The sequence below is a fragment of the Topomyia yanbarensis genome, chromosome 3 (assembly GCF_030247195.1).
Source record: "Topomyia yanbarensis strain Yona2022 chromosome 3, ASM3024719v1, whole genome shotgun sequence".
Taxonomy (NCBI): Eukaryota; Metazoa; Arthropoda; class Insecta; order Diptera; family Culicidae; genus Topomyia; species Topomyia yanbarensis.
This window is the reverse complement of record NC_080672.1, coordinates 138,959,490-138,982,665: the sequence shown is the minus strand read 5'-3', so window position 1 is coordinate 138,982,665 and position 23,176 is coordinate 138,959,490. Positions and strand designations below refer to the sequence as shown.

General features: G+C 35.8%; 1 protein-coding gene across 2 annotated transcripts in view; it reads right to left on the bottom strand.

Annotated features, from left to right (window-relative positions):
• Positions 1 to 23,176, bottom strand: part of LOC131692720 (protein stum) — a 184,885-nt gene that overhangs the window by 155,788 nt on the left and 5,921 nt on the right. For both annotated transcript variants that reach the window (XM_058979942.1, XM_058979941.1), the window contains exon 2: positions 8,869 to 9,301. The gene's annotated coding sequence lies outside the window, so the exon portion shown is untranslated. The remainder of the gene's footprint in view (positions 1 to 8,868; positions 9,302 to 23,176) is intronic.

Below are 23,176 nucleotides of genomic sequence, written 5' to 3'. Positions count from 1 at the left end.
TTTATTGCATCGAACTACAACAATTTTTAGGTAGTTTTCAAGGGGTTATTTTATAGACTTCTTCCAAAATTTGGCGAACCTATTCCAATTCGTATACCAATTAATTGGTATACTTAAGGGTTTATATGATACAGATAGAGAAAATACTGAAATTTTCAGCTTTTTTCCTACACAATATTATGAAAGCTTATTAAACATTTTTTCCTAATAAGTTTGTGAAAATTATAAACTATTTGAAATTTTTTAATAGTTTTATTTTTATTTAACCGTGATTTTTTAATAAATAGTGACCATCGCTTCACAACGTAGTCTATTTTTCATGGCTTGCAGTAAGCATGATCTCTCGAATTGCTGAACTGAAAATTATGGAATAGAAATTAATTTTTAGTATTCTTTACAGACCCGCTGGTGCCCTAAGACGATTTCGCTAGATTTTCAGAGCATTGTACACCCAGTGCATTAACGCAAGTGACGGAAGGTTATCGAAAAGATTCGTGAAAATGAAAATTCCAGTAATGATGATGATTTTCCCAAACGGTTCGTTTTCGTGAGGTTTTTATTTGTTCTTTGGCATTAGGATTAGCAATAATAATTCAAATCAAGGATACTACTGGGAAGTCACCTTTAGAAAAAGTTGATGTCGAAGTAAAATTTGAAACTATGCACGCATGCACTTCAGAGATAGCGTGATATCAGGAGCTGCGATTTCATTTCAACGCTTTTTTTGTGAAAAGGGCGATACTTACAAATGTAAACATAGGGCTTTTTTCGTACATGCGAATGAGGGCTATGAAACGCAACAAATTAACCTAAAAATTTGGATTCTACCATATTGCTTTCTTAAACTACAGCAAAAAATACAACGGGCGAAACTGTATTTTTGTTTGTTTATTTAATGTTTCGCCCTCCACGGCGATACTTCAATGCTGATAGGTGAGACCGAAAAAGTAAACAATCGCCAAAGGGGCGATACTATCATTTTGTCAATTTCAATAGCAAAAACAAATTTTAATTTAATAATTTCTAATACTTTAAGAAGTGTTGGGTTTCGATCACTGAATCATGCAATCTAGGATGTAAAAAAACACAATAGTTCTTAAATAGGAAATAAAACCAAGTCTGGAAATATTCACTGTTGATTTTCTTTGAATGGTATCACTGCTAGTATCGCCCTTTTCAAAAAAAAGCGTTGATTTCTTAGTTCTCAGTCGCGTTGGAAATTTGAGTAAAGTATAAACTTCAAATCGATTCAACAAAAAAATTCGATTTTTTATAAAAATCGTACAATATATAACCCCTTTAGAAAAATTAAGTTTTCCCACCACAATATAGATATTTTATTAACAGAGCATTAACAATAATTCGTTGGTATGTCTATTTTATGGGCTATTTTTTTCGCTTTCCCATTGATTTGGTTTGAGATTTCTAGCACTGATGTTGTCCTATGCTGATTTGAGCGATTCTCTGAGTCCTGCCACTATCCCATGTGGTATGTGTATTCAAAAACATCGCGAAGCATCAAGTTCTAAATGTTCTCAAACGATATAATATCCGAAGAGAGTGATACGAGTTATAAGAAATGTCTCATCGCACTGTTAGGTGGATTAAACACGTTTTTTCTTCATTTTTCGCTATAGTGCAAATATCAAAAACTAAAATTGTCCGAATGATATGAAATTTGGCATCTGAGCTTACTTTAACTTTTGTCAAAATATAAAGGTGGGTCGGGACTTTGAGATCTCAAAAAAATTGCCCAGTGTTTTCAACGGGGGGAAAATTCACCCCCAGGGGTGAATAAGACTACTGCAGATGATGAATTATGCCGGGTAAATTTCAACTTGTTTTCCTAATATTTCCATCGAATTATTTACTCTATAATATAGAGCTTATAATTCGATGGAAAACTTAGGATAACAAGTTGAAATTCACTCGGCATAATTCACCATTTGCAGTAGTCTAATTCGCCCCTGGTGGTGAGTTAACCGCCGGTTGAAAAACACCTCTATTGCTCCGTCGTTATATGTATATGCTTGCTAGTCAGACACTGCTACTATGTAGGCATAGAGTCTTACTCAAAATTGCACACTGATTGATATCGCCTATTTCAAAACAGAGAAAGAACTGGTAGACAACGCCAAGTTGTCCTCATATCTAGCATCCTTCTCTCATTGATCGCTTAAGTACAAAGTTGAAGGAAACAAGTTACCGTTCATAAAAACTACAGCCGTGATGCGGAATCCTTGAACACAGTCAAGGAAGTTTTTTCCACTCTAACCTAGCACTGTATCAAGATACATTTATATACAACCGCTTAAACTGCTGCTAGAAGAGGTAACCGCGATACACCCACCGGTAAAAGCACCAATCCCAACCTCCCGCTCGCCGAGGATTCGACCGTATGGTGACCAGCCGACCAGCCAAAGTGTGCGGTGACCAAACAAAAAGCAGGTTACGTGTGCGAATGGCATATACCAACATATACCTATCAACAACCAACCGGTGAACCGAAGGAAATCAGTTCAAGCTGTGTGGCGGCGGCGACGGCAGCAAGCAAGAATGGATGAAAAATCTAGGTTGCTACATATTTACCCAAACCCTTTCGGCTTCCTTTCGCAGAAATCCACCGACGACGAAGCAGAGGAAAATCACCTCATTTCTGTTTATCATTTCGCGTAATCATTTACCACATGCCGCATTGCTTTGTTCATATGGTGGGCGAGATTTTGAATGCTTGTGACCAACAGTGCCTCATTGCCAATAAAAAAATAAAAAGTCATAGTGACTTTTTGTACTTAACGGCGAATCGTCACTTCTATTTGTTTATCTTGGAGCCTGGAACGAAAGGCTTGGATAGATTAATTGGCTGTACCACAACGACTACAGTAGAAGCGAGTAGACACATAACAGCTAACGATGAAAACTTTAATGTTTCTAAAATTCGTAACAAACAGGAGCGAAGGTTTGAACATTAATAACATTCATGTTACTAAACGACGAATACGAATTTTCCCGCAAAATATTCACCAACTTTGAATTAAATCTCGAAATATTTATATTTTATATACATAACTCTAAAACTGATTTTCAGAATTTTTTTGAAAATTGCACGGAAAATTTGAACATTCTCAGAATATTTCGGACAAAATCGTCAATATATCCACTGAAGGTAAGTCTGTAAAACATTCATCGTAACTATGAAGAACCTCTGCTACGCTGCAAACGACTCTAACATTAATCTAAGAATCCCTTGCAATAACTGCAAGTATGGACTGCTCATTTCGTAAAGTGGACACCTTTTTGTTGTTGTTACTGCTCTACAACTTGATGAAAAATAATTCAGTATAACATTAAAAGAATAATGCATATTTTGGCAACACTATTACAAGAAGTGAAAAAGAGTGTTATCTAGTAAGCATGGACCGAATTGCTGATCCAGTTCGTAAATTAATTCTGCACAAGTGGTGTACAGTAGGGTGTCTCAAAATGTCATCATGTTTAAAAAGTCATCTAGCTCACTTCTCTTTATTTTCTGGAGATCCAAATGGAGAAGTTTGATAAGTTAGTTTGTACAAATTTTGGTTTATAAGAGCGGCATAGCCATTAAAACTTAGTAAAAAGATTGCAGATTTTGGTCTTTTCATTAGTTTTTCTTCAAAGCTGGGTTACTACAAAATGCACAAGATCTACAAGAAGTATATAAAACACTTCAAATAGTAGAGCCGAATACAGGGGCGTAATATTGTTGAAGAAAGTGTATACCTAAGGCAAAAGGGGTATGAGTTAGATAAGTTTTTGTTATATAACCTTTGACATTTCCAGCAAGCACGCTAAGACCACATATTGATTTTCGGAAAAATAGAAGGAAAATGATGAACAATGGCGTTTTCCGTTTGACTTTAGTACGTCATTTAGTGAGCATTTGATGATTTTTTTTTGTACCATCAATTATAAAATGCTTATGCTAATGACGTCAAGTCTCTAATTATTTTTTGAAGAGTTAATTCTCCATAATTACTTCAAGGTAGACTTCCTATGAACATCGACCATTTTGTACATGTGTACAAAATTTCGTGCACGCGTTCAACCTCAAACATGCTTCGTCTCGAATATCGAACCCAAGCGAACAGTGTACAAACTTTAGTTCAAACATCCGTGTACGTGCACCGGGTGCATACACGAGAACGACAAAGCAAAAAGAGTCAACGCTAGTGATATGAGAGTGAGAAAGAGAAAGCTAGTGCCTCGAACCTACATGTATACGCAAACGGTGTACGTACATGGGGTTCGGCTGTGCAGGCGAACATGTGCACCTGTTTAGGTACGAAATAGTTCAGTTCAGTTTCTTCATTTCATGGATTTTATTCGACTTCTTTATTTTATTCATTTTTAATATTTGACTAGTTTTAAGTATATGATTTTTGCATTTTAATTATTTATTTCATTCTTTTTATTCATTTTGTTCATTTGGGTTCATTTAATCTATTTTATTCATTTCATTCTTTGGATTCACTCTGATCAGTTTTTTTGTACATTTTATTCATATCAATCATTTAACTTATTTTATTCATTGTGTTCCTTCTATGCATTATCTTTGTTTTTTTCCAGTTTTTAGTTTCTTTATTTGATTAATTTGACTTATTTGCAGATTTATTTATTTCATCCAAATTATTTATTTGACACAATTTATTTTTTTTTCAATTAATTTATAACTTTTTAACATCGCTTAATTTTTCATTTTAATCAATTCATTTTCTTCTTCTTTTTATTCATTTAATCAATCCTACTTGTTTCGTTTATTTGATTCGTTTGTTTTATTTATTCATTTTATTCAATTCATTTACTCTTTTATTAGTTTTATTCTTTTCATTCATTCCAATAACTTTATTCATTTTATACATTTCATTCACTTGATTCATTGTTTTCACTGGATTCATTAAATTCGTTCTATCCATCTGATTAATTTGTTTCATTTGATTCATTTGACTTAATTGATTCATTTGATTCATTTTGTTCATTCTTCAATTTTAATAATTTCATAATCAGTCATTCTACTTAGTTATTTAATTCAATTTGTTAGTTTGAGTCAATTTAATTTATTAAATTAATTTTATAACTATTTTTAAATATTGACTACCTTTTCATTTATTGAGCTAATCCAATTTGATTTATGTATTTTATTAATTTGATTTATACAAATGATTGTTCTCATTTTATGAAACACTTTGTTTTGCATTTTTTGCTTTATTTTTTTATTTGGTTCGTTTTATTGATTTTCTATATTCTATTCAGTTTATTTGAGGTTTTATTCGTGAAAGACCAGAAACTGCAAACTAATAAAAGAGTTCTGCAAATTTATGAATGATCCAACAGTGACATGGAGTAAGAAATGTCTCATCTCACTGCTAGGTGGATTAAGTTGGTTTTTAATTAACATTTGACTTTTGTTATATTATCAATGATAAGAATATTTAAGGTCAAGATCAGGGTTGTTAATCGATAATTAATCGTCATCGTCGATAACGTTAACCACCCGTCAACGTCATCGGAAACTCCGTTAACGATAATTTATCGTCGCCTTCATCGTCATCGTTGATAATTGTATCGTCGTTTTCATCGTCATCGTCGGTTCATCGGTTATCGCGATACATTTTGCGTTACTATCCCGTTTATTGGGGTTGAAGTTGATGCGGTTAACTTTCAATTGTTTAGAAATAAATAACTATTGAAGGACATGTTGTTGGCAGTTGAAAGTCAATAGTTTTGGACATTTTCTATGCACAGGGGGGGGGGGGGGGGTCCGACGATGTGTCAAAATGGAATTTTTTGTCAACTTTTCGGGAGAGTTTTATATTGAAGGGAAAGTTCTTGGCAGTTGACAATCAATAGTTTTGGACATTTTCAATACACAGGGGGTTCGACGATGTGTCAAAATGGATTTTTTCAACTTTTGAGGAAAGTTTGTTATATTGAAGAAGTTATTGGTAAGTGAAAATCAATAGTTTTGGGCATTTTAAATTCACACCAGGATCCAAATTGGCAAAAAGGTGAAAGAAATTCTTTGAACCACGAAAAACATTTTTAGTTATAGTGTGCTCAGCAAAGTTTATTTATATTTTTTTTTGCATTTAAAAAGTATTAGTTGGGTGATTAATCCCTCTAAAGCTGAGAAGAAAGTTTTTGCTTATGTTTATGAAAATAAAAAAAAAATTCTTTGGCAAAGTTGTTGAGAATATCTTAAGTATTAACTTCGCTGAAGAGACTATGTGTCTATCTTTCGATTTTAATTTACATTTGTGGAGATTTCTTTGATATACCCCTGAAAATTGCTTTTTTCAGAATACTTTTCCTGGTAATTTTGTAGAATTTCAAAATATGCCAAGATGTTGTTCAGCATAAGAAAATACAGAATTTTTGTAATGTAAGTTTATTTGTATCTCTTACAACTTAGAAGTTATCGAATGTTTTAGTGCCCAAAAAGCAATATTTTGGTACGGAAGCCGCAAATTTCCGCAGACGAATACCAATACGAATCTGTAAAACAAACACTATCAAAATCGTTTGGTGGGCTCTAGCTTACGTTCAAGTCAAATTCGAGTAAATTCCTTCTTTAACATATTTTTCTTATCTTAGAGATGCAAAATATACAAAAATACTAATACTGTACTGTAAGACCTCTTTAAGGGATTTTTTTGCTAAATGATCAGAACGAGTTATGAGGCTTTGTCGAGGAACTAAAGAAAAATATTTTAACCGCTCCGGTTTATTAAAAAGAAAGAAAAAAATGTTAGTCCAGGTGTTTGCGTTTCGACTTCGTCTCTTCAGAACCAGAAAAAATATGCGCCGATTTTGTCAATGTCATCGTTTTATCAGCCTATAATTCGCCAAGGGGCTGATAAAAACGGGTCTTCACTGTAATCAAAAAACGAATAAAATTCTATTATGACGCCGTACATAAATTACACTACATATTTAAGGGTAAAAGAAGGAAGCATGAAGCATCTTGTTACATAGTGGAGAGAAGAAACGGAGGAGGGGGCTAAAAGCTTCCTAACTAGAAAAGGAAATCAAACGTTGGAAATATGTATGTATATTCTCCTTTTTAAAATCCGAAATCTTCTGGTTTAAATTAAAATTATAATAAAATCTGTTACTCACCACACGACTTAAATGTGTAGTGTAATTTGTGAATGGCCTAATAATAGTGGTTTAGTAGTTTTTTCAATATATGTTTTTGCGTGCTATAAATTACTAATTGCACAATAGCTCAAAATTTGTTTTCTTCATGGTCAAAACAATTTTGGTCACCTTTTTGCCGCTTGGGAACACTGTGCACCTGGGACTCTTCTGTGCACTAACTTACTCGAAAAGTTGAAAAAATTCAATTTTGACACATCGTCGGACCCTTCTGCGTATTGAAATGTCCAAAATTATTGATTTTCAATTGCCAACAACTTCCCCTTCAACATAATACATTTTCCCGAAAAGTTGAAATAATTTCATTTTGACGCATCGTCAGACCCCGAAAATGTCCAAAACTATTGATTTTCAACTGCCAACAACATGTCCTTCAATAGGTATTTATTTCTAAACAATTGAAAGTTAACCGCATCAACTTCAACTGCAATAAACGGGAAAGTAACGCAAAATGTATCGCGATAACCGATGAACCGACGATGACGATGAAAGCGACGATACAATTATCGACGATGACGATGAAGGCGACGGTACATTATCGTTAACGGAGTTTCCGATGACGATACATTATCGTTAACGAGTAACGCCGATAAATTATCGTGAAAAATGTATCGCATTAACAACCCTGGCAAGATCACATAATTTCGAAATCGTCAACTTTGGAGGTTTAGTATCTTCGGAAAATTTTGTAACGTGAAACAGCACATCTTCTGGCTTTATATTCTCCTACAAGGAGCCATAGCAAATATACATTTGAAAAAAAAAATTGTTGTCTTCAGTAAAGTGTTCGCGAATGCTATTACAAGCAACTTTCTAGAATATATGCGTTTAGGGCATCGAAATAAATTAGCCTACTTGAAAAAGAAAACCTTTAAATTAAGTTTTTCTGATATTACTGTATACAGTAAATCTCTTCTGTTGTTTATAAACAATAAAATCCACGTTTTGTCGAAGGCCTAAGATTCTGAATCTTAAAATAAAAAGCTATTTTGAATAAAATTTGATTTAAGAAAATTTTGTTAATATCGTTTTATAGCATATCTTGAACAAAGTTGTTTCAAATGACATTCTAAACCACTTTTTCAAATACATGATGTCTCTTACTATTTTTGCTCTGTAATGATTTCTAGGAGTAATTTTCAAACGTTTAAAAATTACGGTTTCGGAATTATGTCATCCTAACCAGAAAAAAAAAGTTTTCGAGCGTTTATTCCATTTTTAAAGTGCATATTCTTCAACTTTTAAAACGTTATAAAAGATAGTAATTTATGGAGGTTTAACAGCTGTTCTGCATTGATTCTTCTTGTTTGTAGATTATTTTATCAAAATTACATCGAAAAAATCATCATTTTCATCAAATCCCCCACAAGACCAATTTTCTGACTACGCCACTGGGTTTTCGCGGTTTGATCCGACGGTAAGATACTCAAGCTTCTAATAATCACTTCGGTGGCTCCACTACCTGTTCATAAACATTTCAAAGGCAACTAATTGGCTAACCAAACCATATAATTCAAGCATCACGCAACATGAAGTAGAATAAGTCCATCACGATAAACTTAAGTCTGGTCCAATTAATCTCAACCCATTTCAACCCGCGGAGCAACAAATAATTACCGACAAACCCATCGGAGCTCACCCCATCAAAGAGACAGTGATAGTAAAGTATCTCACCTTTTTCTCCATTTATTTATGGTTCTCGCGAGTATTTGGCTGAATGCAACACTTCGTCAGGAGCCTTCCTGTGCTACTTCTGCTGTGGTTCCGCTTCCACGTTCCTTCTACCTCTGTGAACCCTAGTAGAACACCAACAGTGCAACCCAATGAGTTTCAAGCCAATTCTAATCTGTACGATTTTAAAATTCCGCTCCCCACAATGACTGATTGCTTCCGCACTCACTGCGCCTGATCAGGATGCGGGTTGATCAGTGGGAGCGTACGGGACGATACCACCGAGCCCTGTCGACCGAATTTAACCTGCCACTTGCACTTTCACACACTGACACACTTTGTTCGCGTGTTGCACTCGCCCCTTCACTTGCTGGCGCTACACATTCTTCGCTAACAAGCAAACTTCTTCCGGATGAGTTTTATTTTTATGGTGCACCTGTTAGAATTATAAAAAAAACATTGCTTTTACTGCATGTGTCCTACATATTTTTTCCTACATCGTTTTCGAACATTAATAGAACCAGCTACCTCAACGATATGTATTTGGTTTTGGAATTAATTGTTTGAGTTTTCAATGAGATAAAGAATTTCTGTTTTACCCCTACCTAATGACCGTTAGCGTTGCCAAAGATTTGGGTAGGGTGGAGAAAGGTTCGTTAAATTTGTCGATTTTCTGACAAGTTCTCGAATGATATGTAGGAGAGGCAATGCCTTAAATTTTTTTTTATCGTTTTCATTTAGGTAAATCCTGAAAAATGAAATATGTTGCATAAATGAGCAGACTTTTAGCTAACATCTCAGAATTTTTAGTGTTTTTGTCTTCAGTGTTATAGATATAATTATGTGTCACAGATCCCGCTAGCGGCTTCGGGGTAAGTTGGTTGTACGTGTAGGACAAGTTAGCAATAGACTAGGAAATAACCAATCAAATCGAAATAAGGTTCCTTAACGAGTCTTTCCCATCGCATATTTAAAAAAACCAGTACAAATTTCCAGTAATACCAGAATGACCGGGTTCCCATGAAAGATAAATAGTATTTGAAATACTAAGTTTATAGATTTGAATTTGACATGCGATTACCAATTTCGATCTCAAATCTGCTGAACTGAGTGCTTTTAAAGCAGCCTGACTATCACAGCAAAAATAAATTCGTTTACCGCAAACTCCCTGTTGAAGTGCCGATTGTACGCCACACGGAATCGTGAAGATTTCTTGTTGTCATAAACGCACCAATCTTCGCCATAAAGACCATCCTCTGAAGATGCTTTAACTTTGATTGGATTATCGGGATTCTGAAAAGGATGTGAGCTGTCCATTTAATTTTTGAGTCAAGAATTACCCCAACGCACTTAACTTGATCTACAACAATAATTTCAGAGTCAAAGGACTGCAGCGGACGTGCTCCGGTTGTAATCCTTCGATGCGTAAAAGCACCATTGATGTTTTATTTGCATTTACTGATAGTCCAAGATGAAAACACCATTGCTTAACAACACATAAGGCTTGTTGTATAATATCAAAAGTGTGTTAATGCAAATACCGGTGATCATTATATGATAAACATCGGCGAAACCATATGTTGGAAACCCATGATCATTAAGTTTCCTCAACACCGGCGACAGTGTTCGACAGAAGTGGTGACAGCACATCACCTTCAAAACACCCGTAGACGCTCAGTTTGCTTATCTCTACTTATCTTAACGATGAGCACAGATGTCGGTTGCTAAGCATTGCGTGTATCCAATACGTGATATATGAAGGAATCCCACGACCTCGTGCTGCTTCCAAGATGAATTCGAAAGACACATTGTCAAAAGCACCTTCAATATCAACTCCTAAACATGATTGCTTTTGTGAAAAAGCTTTTGCAATGTTGACGACAATATTGTGAGCCAGGGTGGAAGTAGACTTCCCCCGCTGATATGCAATATGTGTATGTGAAAAACTGGTGCGAATATTACGCACTGCTAATGCACTGACGAATCGCATTCACTGCACTGATAATAAATACTAAATTCGTAAATATAATGAAATCGATCATGCAATGCACGAATTCATTCGTCCTTTTCTGCAACGATTTTTTTTGGTGCATTGTAAATAGTAGATTTCGTTCATTTCATGAACAAGAATGGCCGCTTGGTGAACGAAAGCTTTCGTAAATTTGACACATTTAATGTACACTGCACGAATGTTATCGTTGATAACAATATTTTTTTCGTGAATGAAACGAAACGTTTTGTTTATTTTAATAAACGTTTGTGTATATTTTTTATGCAATCGCTCCAAACATCGACTTTTTAACCGAGGCCCTCAGGGCCAATTCACATATACCATTCGACTCAGTTCGTCGAGACCGGAAAATGTCTTTGTGTGTATGTATGTGTGTATGTGTGTATGTGGAAAAAATTGTCACCTCTGTTTCTCAGAGATGGCTGAACCGATTTGCACAAAATTAGTCTCAACTTTTCCATCGGCTGCCATTGAATTTTTTGTTGATCGGAATTCCGGTTCAGGAGTTTCAGGTTGAAGAGTGCGGTCACACAGCAAATTCCCATATAAAATGGTACCACCATGATATCCAAATCATGCAATACATATTAAAATGCATGCAACATTACTTGTATTTGCGGGTCTAGATTAATAATGGCCAACTGAAGTAGTTTTGACCACACTGGCTACCTATGACGGTTCCAGAATGCCCTCGGGGAGCTTGACAAATTCTTAAATTAATATCCCGTCTATTTCTCAACGAATTCTTGATCGATTTCAACAAACTTGATTTCAAATGAAAGAAATCACACTACCATTATCTGCTATTGAATTTTATTCCGATCTGACTGTAGGTTCCGGAGTTATAGGTTGATTAATGTTGGAAATTCCTATGTATTTCCCATATAAACCGTTACAATCGTAATATCTAAGAGGTTCGAAATTTACTGAAATGGACAAAAAATAAGGACCGAGTGTAATATACCATTCGACTCAGTTCGTCGAGATCGGAAAATGTCTGTGTGTATGTATGTGTGTATGTATGTGTGTGTATGTGCAGACATGACAATAACATTTTCACATCGGTTTCTCGGGGATAGCTGAATCGATTTTCACAAACTTAGTCGCAAATGAAAGGTACAACGTTCCCATCGGCTGCTGTTGGATTTTATTTTGATCCGACATTTGCTTCAGGAGATACGAGTTGAAGAGTACGGTTACATAAAAAATCTTGTTATAATTTGTCCACATCAGTTTCTCGATATTTTCTGAACCGATTATCACAAACTTAGTTTTAAATGAAAGGTACAACGTTTTTATTGGCTGCTATTGAATTTTGTGTGAGTTTGACTTCTAGTTCCGGAATTACAGGATGATGAGTACGATCACGCAGAAAATCCCGATATCAACGGATACTGCGATGAATGTATAAAGGTGATTTTTTTCAAAAATGCGACCACAACTACTTGGATTTATAGTTCTAAGTCACTAACAGTCACTCAAAGTCATTGGCACTATCATTGACCACCATCGCCGGATCCGGCGGCCCAGGCGGAAGTATCCGAACTTAAAAATTACATCGGTTTCTCGGAGGTGGCAAGACCGTTTGGACCAAACCGAAGTCTCGTCGACCGCATTGACCATCGTCAACAGTTCCGGAAGTGCCCCGGAAGAATCTCCACCTATAAAAATTAACAAACTTACAACAGTTTATTGGGAAAGGTTGGGACGATCTTCACAAACTTAGTCCCAAATGAAAGGTATATAAGCCATAGATATCTGAAAAATTTCGTGCGTATCGGTTATATGGTTCCGGAAATATAGACCGATCCTTCCGGTCACCTATGAAATTCCCACATAAGCCGGAACAATTTTATTTTTTTTTTTTGGGACATGAAATTTCAGAAATTGAATTCGTACTTTCGATGCCAAATACCTCCAAAATGCATGAAACGACTAGATTTTATGTTATGTCGAAAAAATGTTCGGCTGCTATTGAATTTTATGTCGATTTGAATCCGTTTCCGGAGTTACGGCTTCACCCCTCAAAAAGCAAAGAATCTCAGAGGCCCGGCTAGTCACTGTTCTCTAGTTTCAATGAACTTGTAATTTGAAATACAAATGATCGAATGTTTTCGGGGCATCGATTCTCTCACTGATAAAACGACAAAAAAGAGGCTTACAATTTCGTTGGGTCGGAGGAGTGATGCTTCTTGAAGTCACAATTATAGCTTGCCTTTTTGAGGGTTAAGGGTGCGACCACACATATAAACTGATACCACTATAACAGTCCAAATCACTAGTGACACCCCAAAGTCGCTTTGACATTGGCTATCTACGACGGTTTCTGAGTTCATTAAAGTAGGAACTGAATAGGAAATTTATAAAATCGAATTTATATTTTTGATACCTAATCTGCCCATGATCGCATACCAGTCCCATAAAGATAGGAAATCCCATAGAAAACGGGACAAATATGCGATCATGGGTAGTAATGTCTTCAAAATGCACGAAACGTCGAAATTTGATGAAATCTCGAAAAAAATTTAACAAAGATTGATTTTTTTGCATTTTGGCAATTTTTTGCCTTCGCCTATAGAAAGGTTATGCAATCACTCTGAAAATCTTCAACCTAATTTTTTTTTCGACTGACATAGGATTTATGGATTTTACAGGAGCGTAGCTAGGGAAGAAAGGAGGATATCAGGTCTGTGGCTGGCGAGCGTGTGTAGGTGCAAAGTGTATTAAGAATGTAACAGACATTTTCACAATTATATTGAACATAATAGGTCATGGAGTCAAAGTTTGAAGAAATGAGAAAGGCACAATTGCACCGCTAGGTGGATTAAAACAGTTTTTTTTATTAACGACTTATAGTGAGTCAATCTTTTTCCTTTTTTATATTGTAAAGACATATAATTAGCAAGGGACTGGAAGGTAAAGTATTTTTCAAATATTAAGAGCCATAGTACTCAAGGAAGAGCAGGGATTTTAAGTAAGAAAGTTTAGAAAAGCGTGGAGTAGGGTCAATGAACAAGCTTAGAGTTTCCCGTCTACTTAACTCTTTGCCTTCTGCAACGCAGGAGTCAGGATCTTTTGGCATTAAATGCGAATCACCTGAGTCTGCGTCATGTCCGGACAAGCGTAAAGTCAATTTAAGGACATATTTGTTTATTTGTTTATTTGTTTATTTGTTTGGTGTTTGTAGTACGAAGAAATGACCGCTTGATAAACGAAAGTTTTCGTAAATTTAACTTATTTAGTTTTCATTACACAAAAGTTATCGTTGATAAAGACATTATTGTTCGTTAATGAAACGGAATGTCTTGTTTATTTTAATAAAAGTTTATGTAAATTACGAACGGATTCTGGATCAACTGGAAGCGAAAGAGGTTCAGGAAATCTTCCTGAAACCGGCGGACACGGATACGGCTACTAAATAGTCAAACCGAGACCGATTATCTGACGTATAGCAACAATGACTCCATATTCTACCTCTATTGAAGCTCTTTTGACGTTGACGGTTTAACGAACGGTGCTCGTAAATATTATAAAGATATTCGTATATAGCAGCGAACAATTCGTTTGCCGAATGAAGCTGTTTCGTAATAAGCCAACGAAGGTCGTTTCGTGGTTTTCACAAAATAAAAAATAAAAGTGTTTCAATAGAACTACGAACGATTCATCATATGTACGAAAAGTTCGCATATTTTATGAAAATTTTCTGTACGAAACTAATTCCTAGCGATTTACGAATATATTCTATCAGTGTGCAATTGGAAAAGTTTCAGGCAGTCCATTATTTGACTAAAGCTGCAGATAAATCAGATAGAAGTCCACGCTAGCACGTAGTCAGAAAAGGGGGAGGGGAACCCCTTACCAAATTTTCAAAAAAAAATCATAAATGATCACAAATCCGAAAAAAATCGAATAATTCTGAGCAAACGTGCATCTCGGCGAGAGTTTGTGTATCGTGGATAGCCTAGAATACGTTCGAACAAAATGATGTGAAAATGATGTAGAATAAGTCTGATAGAAGATTGAGCATTAAAACTCCCACAAGCCAACACTTTCTCGCTAGTGATTGCCATGGTTAACGAATAACCTATAAAACGATCCTACCTAATCAGGTAGGGTAAGAGGGTATACCGGGGCAAAACACCCCACTTCTATTCTTAATACCCCAGAATTATTTGAAAGGTAAAAATGACTGATAACAGTATAATTTCATGAAATCAACGTACTAAGTTAGTTTGACATTTTTAATATTCCGCAAAACAACAATATACGTAAAAGTTTAAAAAGAGCCATTTCGATGTAACTTCCCACTATTTTTCTATAAACATTTAGACCAATTGCGAAGAGTCGGATGTGGTTTTTTTTCCATACGTTTATTTGACACGGCATTTGCATAAGCTTTTTACGCCAGTTTCTTTTTTTACATAGCACGTTACAAAAATCCTTAAGACTAATTTTAACTATACTAGTAATTTGTCTAAAACTAACACTGAAATCACTTTATTACATTATTATATTTCATAATGATCTAGTATTTTTTGTATTTATTTACTTTTTTCTGTTATTGTCTAAATTTAAAAACTGAATATTCTAGGACACTTTAATTGGTGAATGATTAGCCTTGGATGAGAGTATGAGGAGATGAATTTAATTAAATTTTGACAAACGCTATTTTTAGAAAATGATAGATAAGTTCCATGTATAGAGGATCGCGATACGCCAGGATGTCTCTAACAGGAACATGGATTGGTAAGTCGGATGTGGTAGAACTATTTCGAACCACTTAATAGAATATATAAATTCCCATCTAAATTTTTGGAATGGTTTGAAACTATGCGTGCGTGTAAAACTATTCATGTTCTCATAACAGCTCATAACCGGACAAAGCGCCCCACTAAATTCTGGATGGGATGCCCCTTTATTAGCACAATCTCAAAGTAACTATTGAGCCAATTATGAGCTTTAAAAACAAATATGTTGGTTTGCTTGAGGTAAAACAAGGTTTCATACAATGTATGACCTTTTAAACCTGATTAAAAATTCATAATTCGATTAGGACTATATGCCCTATTGTTGTGGGGCATACCCACCGATTGCTATGGGACATACTATCCTTTTGTTGTGGGGGATATTATACCGTAACTGGGGGCATTTTGCCCTGGAAGCAAAGAAACTAAAATTAGAGCATCTTTGAAAAATGTGTCACCATATTTTTATGTGCAATATTTTTTCCAAAAAAAATCAATTAGGAACTATTTTCTAATTAATATAGCAATACATTAGACTAGTTACTGCGGAGATCATAGTGCCCAACGTTAAAATATAGTTATTTCTGCTTAAAGGGGGCGTATTAGACCCGTTTACCCTACTCGACACAGGTTAAATGGTATTCGATTCTAACGACGAGAGTATGTGATGCTTCGCGCCAACATTATCTTTTCAATGGAATGAGATAGAAAGTTGGTATCGTCCACAAAGTTGTATGAAATATTTTTTGGAGTAATTCGTCTATATAAGTCAACGGCCTATATATCTGTATCGATTTTGTTGGCTATTTTCGGTAAATTTGAGACTAAGAGAAACGAAAGCAATGAAATTGAAAGACGGATAGGTATTCTAGAGCGAATCAGTTATAAACTTAGAACGGAAAACTAGCCGGCGTCGGCGGTAAAACATGATGATGAGTTATGTTCTACCATAGACCATGCGGTAGACTTGGGTGCAACGCCCAACTCCTACTCTGCATAAGGCAAAGAATTCTTCACATTTCCTTTCGATCATGCCCATATGAGCCTGCCTAGTTCTAGTTTTCCGTTCTAAGTTTATAACTGATTCGCTCTAGAATACCTATCCGTCTTTCAATTTCATTGCTTTCGTTTCTCTTAGTCTCAAATTTGCCGAAAATAGCCAACAAAATCGATACAGTAGAACCTTGCGGCAATTAAAACATAGTGGCCTATATATCTTCGTTGGAAAGTTAGTGGAAAGTTAGTGGAGGCGTCCTCTATCTGAAATTGGGAATTAATATTTTTATGCATTGAAATTTTTTAAAACATTCATACTATTTAGCTAAATCCAACCAAGTTTCAATTATAGGCAAAGACCTTTGCATTGCTTCCATCTACATTCCTCCTAGAACCTCGGTAGGGTACCAAACACTTTGTAATAACACGGAATCCCTACCAGCACCGCGGTTAGTTCAAGGAGACTTTAACTCGTACGGTACGGTATAAGGCTGTCTTCATGATGATAATGACACGGATTCCTACACTACCAGCAAACGCAAGCTTGCTCGACATTGCTACAGTTAGATTGCACGTGGAAAATGATCCCTGATCCCCACTGTAGCGACCATTTGCCTATCGTGATTTCAATTGCTAACGGTTGAAGACCATCAGAAACAATCAATGTCTCGTGTGACCGCACACCGAACAAGTTAAACATTAACAGTTTATTCAGCTTATTTAAACTCCAGTATTCGCCAGTTCAAACTAGGCTGAACTATACTACTAACAAATGTAGCAGCAGCAATATTAAAACTTTTATTCAAGCATCCCAATTAGGCTGAATTACGAGTTGATTGGAAGAGTTCCACTCAAGAACTTCCTCCGGAGGAAGAGAACAAATTTTTGGCTGGCTTGACACTCGACAGTGCGAATCAATCTCAGACTAAACCAGTACCCGTCGCGAACATCCACCGACGGTCTCCCACCCCGTGGTGGGACAAAGAGTGCTCAGAGCTGTACGCGGAGAAGTTCATCGGGGACGACTGGTTACCCGCAAGCTATCGACAGTAAGCGACATTAGAAACGCGAACGAAGAGTCTAATGAAAGCCAAAAAACGCAGTTATTGGCGCCGGTTCGTCGACGGGTTAACAAGAGGAACAGCGATGAAAGCTCCTTAAGGTACGACTTGACGTATGCGTAACCAAAACAGTACTAACGAGAATATGGAATATTTAAACCGCTTTCGCCATGATATGTCCGGACTCTGTTCCGGCAGATAAAATGTACCGTGCCGCATCTCCTCACGATACCACGAACGAAACACCGTTTTCGATGGTGGAGTTTTCACTTGCTCTCTTATCATGCAACAATAAAGCCCCAGGATTAGATAGAATCAAATTTAACTCGCTGAAGAATTCGCCTGAAACTACAAAAAGGCCCCTGTTGAATTTATTTTACAAGTTTCTTAAGGGTAACATTGTCCCACACGACTGTAGGCAAGTGAAGGTCATCGCCATCCAAAAACCAGGAAAACCAGCCTCCGATCACAACTCGTATCGACCGATTGCAATGCTGTCGTGTTTGAGAAAATGATCTTGTTTCGCCTCGGTCGAAGCAAATGGCTTACTGTCATAAACACAATTTGGCTTCCGCAAAAGCAAAGGAACGAACGATTGCCTTGCGTTGCTTTCCACAAAAATCCAAACGGCTTATGCTAGCCAAGAACAGATGGCATCAGCCTTCTTGGATATTAAGGGGGCTTTTGACTCAGTTTCCATCAATATTCTATTAGAGAAGCTGCACCAGCATGGTTTTACATTTCTTATAAAAGAAATGTATAGAATTCGCTCAAACTTTCAAGATTTTTTCCGAGGCCCGGAGGGCCGAGTCTTATATACCAATCGACTCAGCTCGACGATTTGGGACAATGTCTGTGTGTGTGTGTGTGTGTCTGTGTGTGTGTATGTAACGGACAAATTCTCATTCGTGTTTCTCAGCAATGGCTGAACCGATCTTATCCAAACCAATTTTAAATGAAAGAACTAAAAAACAGTATGAACGCTATTAATTTGTTTTTGATTCTGATGTTTAGTTTCCAAGATATGAATGTTTGAATGCGTAAAAATGGTGTTTTTTGCAGTTTTTTTAAATTATCTGCCGAAATTGACAATGTAGATTGACAATTTCTAAGTGTTTAGACAGCTTCAACGAATACCTTTCGAACAAGCTATAGATTGTTGAAATCGGACTATTATCAAAAGAGATATTTATAATTAAATGCGGACGAAAGATTTTTATCATTTCCCATTGCCAGAAATATGACCAAAAACATGTAATCTATTATTAACGCCAAAACGGCTTATTTTAGGTCAATAGTGTCTTCGGAGAATTTAATGGAGGCAATATGCCCTTTCTTTTGGTATTGTGCTTTTGCTGATTAATCCCCCTATAAGTGAGATATTTTCGCAAATTTTCTTGGAAGTGATTATATCGAAATGATGCCTTCAGCAAATTTGTAGCTCTTACTTTTGCGAATAACTTTACTAAAGACTTCAAATATCTATTTTGAATACTTTAAAAGTTATGGCTTGTTGTTTGTTGATTACTCTTTGTCGCCTATTTATTGTTCAATATAGTAATAATCCATTGAAATAAGCTAAACATTATTTCGATAAAACGAATTTTGTATTTCATTTTACTATCTACAACCGCTAGAAATAATCACCGAACACTTCCAAGTTGTCTGGAAGGAACTTGATAACTTAACAGTACAAAAATGTTCATTTGTGCGAACCTTCTGACTGCAATTTTTCTAACTTTCTAACCATCGGATCGATCTGAAACATATCGGAAAATGAAAAGCGAAATAAATAACTCCAAGCAACGGCGTAGCCAAGAGAAGGTTTTGGGGTTTAACACCATACAACCCCCCCCCCCCCCCCCCCACCACAGCCAAAAAAAATTGGATTGAAGTTGAAAATTTATTGATGCAGACTGATTTAATTCAATATTACAATAACAATTATCTGATCCGTAGATTGATAACCTGTTGTTGTAAGCATCATTAGGACTTTTGATAAATTGTCGGAATGGGGTCCTGCTATGTAACTGATCTATTGGTCTTGATTTCACAGTTGTCTAATAGCATCAATATCAAATTCCTGCCAGAAAACATTCCAATAGAAAATTCCAGAGTTCTGTAATCAATCATAATCCTCAGATTTATCTTCAAATTGAGCTCGTTTTTGTAGAAATGTACTGTAATAAGGGTCTTTATTTAATAGGAAGCGAAGTTAAAATTGATTTAATGTCTATGAAACATAGAACTGCTCACCAAAAAAATGCATAACTTTCAACATTTGCTAAAAATGTTTTTGTCTTTCTCATTCACTCTAAAATTCGTCAATCTAATCCCGACCCGGAGGGCCGAGTGTCATATGCCAATCGACTGAGTTCGTCGAGATCGGAAAATGTCTGTGTGTGTATGTGTGTGTGTATGTGTGTGTGTATGTGTGTATGTGTAAAAAAATGTGACCTCTGTTTCTCAGAGATGGCTGGACCGATTTGCACGAAGTTAGTCTCAAATGAAAGGTACAACCTTCCCATCGGCTGCTATTGAATTTTTTATTGATTGGACTTCCGGTTCCGGAGTTACGAGTTGAAGAGTGCAATCACACAGCAAATTCCCATATAAACTAAAATGAAAAATTTTCAAAATCAAATTTGTATTTTTGATGCAAAATGACTTTAAAATGCATGAAACATTGAGATGTTTGACAAAAATTGACTTCTTTGGACTTTGGTACATTTTTGCCTTTCTCATATAGAAAGGTTATGCAATCACTATAAAAATCGTCAATCATACCGGCCCGGAGGGAGTATGCAGTGAGGGGTTGCTACTTTAAAATTAAAACTAATTTAAAATTTCTTGACAAGTTGAAAATTTTCGGCAGGACCTGGACCTCCCGGATCTTTCTCCATGATCCGCCGCTGGTTTCAAGCGATGTTTCAGTATCACATAGTATCTCAAGATCGTGGCTGTCGATCCATTGTATGTATGGGCAAATCGTACTGAACATGTAATATTCATTTCCACCATTGTATTGAACATAAGCCATGGAATCGTAGTCTGGACAAATGAGAAAAGCACAATTGCACCACTAGGTGGATTAAAACAGGTTTATATTTTGGGAATGCGTCGAGTTGAGACGAAAACGTAATATGATTAATAACCGCATAGTGGAATAAAACAGGTTTTTATTTTGGGAATGCGTCGAGTTGAGACGAAAACGTAATATGATTAATAACGAGGATAACACTTTCCGAATGTAGAGAGAAATTTATGAAAAATGACGATTTCCATTCGATTCTAGCAGGTTCTGATCGATTTTGATGAGAATTTGATTTTTGTTGTATGACCAATTGTATGTATAGGTCAAATGTTTAAAAACAGTAATTTAAGGTCAAGATAACATCATTTTGAAACCGCCAATTTCGGAGGTTTAGTATCTTCGATGAGTTTTACAAACGTTAAACAGCGCATCATTTGATAAAATAATTTTGACGGTATATCGTCCAAGAAGCATTTATGGTGAATTTTCTCAGGTTAATATTCATGACTACAATAAAGTCTCAACAAATTCTCTAAAGACACGAACTCTGTTACTATTTTCTGAAAAATTAATTCTGCATAATTTTAAAACTTCAAAAATTACGGTTTCGGAATTAAGCTGTTTGAACAGTAAGATCGATTTTCACCAAACCCCCACCAAACCGAATTTCTGGCTACGCCGCTGACTTCAAGTAAGTAGAAACAAAGTCGTTCTACAGTCGTTCACAAGAAACTTCTTCGAATACTGAATATCTATTATAATACATTGAAAACCCGATTTTAGCAGCCAAATATGAACATATGTTTGATGGGCTCTAGCAGACGAACAAGACTGAATTCGAGTTAATCCTTTCTTGCGCATGTTTTCGTTATCATGAAGATGGAAATATGCAAAAATAACAAGTTCATCATAATCAGAAATAGTTATCAGACTACATCAAGGGACGGGAAGAATATTTTAACAGCTTCAGTTAATTATAAAGAAAAAAAATTGCCCGATTTAGTCAATGTCCCCATTTTGTCAGCCTAAAATACGCCATGAGACTGATAAAAATGGGTCTTTATTGTATGTACTATTCACTGTGTTTCACATTAATAGGTACAATTTTTAAGTAGTTTTCAAGGGGTTATTTTATAGACTTCTTCCAAAATTTGGCGAACCTATTCCAATTCGTATACCAATTAATTGGTATACTTTAGGATTTATATGTTGCAGATGGAGAAAATATTGAAATTTTCAGCTTTTTTCCTACACAATATTACGAAAGCTTATTAAACATTTTTTCCTAATAAGTTTGTGAAAATTATAAACAATTTGAAAATTTTTAATAGTTTTATTTTTTATTTAACCGTGATTTTTTAATAAATAGTGACCATCACTTCACAACGTAGTCTATTTTTCATGGCTTGCGGTGAGCAGGATTTCTCGAATTGCTGAACTGAAAATTATGGAATAGAAATTAATTTTTAGTATTCTTTACAGATTTAACTCGCCGCGCAGATAGCTCTGAATTAGACCCGCTGGTGCCCTAAGACGATTTCGCTAGATTTTCAAAGCACTGTGCACCCAGTGCATTAACGCAAGTGACGGAAGGTTATCGAAAAGTTTCGTGAAAATGAAAATTCCAGTAATGATGATGATTTTCCCGAACGGTTCGTTTTCGAGAGGTTTTTATTTGTTCTTTGGCATTAGGATTAGCGATAATAATTCAAATCAAGGATACTACTGGGAAGTCACCTTTAGAAAAAGTCGATATCGAAGTAAAATTTGGAACTATGCACGCATGCACTTCAGAGATAGCGTGATATCAGAAGCTGCGATTTCATTTCAACGCTTTTTAAAAAAAAATCGACTTTTTTTGGCTCAGTACAATATATAACCCCTTTAGAAAAATTCAGTTTTCCCACCACAATTTAGATATTTTATTAACAGAGCATTAACAATAATTCGTTGGTTTTAAGGGCCATTTTTTCGCTTTCCCATTGATTTGGTTTAAGATTTCTAGCACTGATGTTGTCCTATGCTGATTTGAGCGATTCTCTGAGTCCTGCCACTATCCCATGTAGTATGTGTTATCAAAAGCATCTCGAAGCTTCAAGTTCTAAATGTTCTCAAACGATAAAATATCCGAAGAGAGTGATAAGAGTTATAAGAAATGTCTCATCACACTGTTAGGTGGATTAAAAACGTTTTTCACCGACTTTAAATAACTTTTTGCTAAACCTGTCGTCTGAAAAGTACACGCACTTTTCGCTTGGCGATTCAATAACATCGCGATTTAGCTACATGGGCTATCCCCAGGGCTCCTATCTAAATATCCTACTCTACAATTTTTACGCGAGCGACATCGACGATTATCTTGCCAATTAATGCACGATAAGGCAACTTGCACACGACGGGGAGGTCTCTGTTACAGAGCCCAAAACTGCCGTTTTGCAAGGACCATTACAAGATACTTTGGACA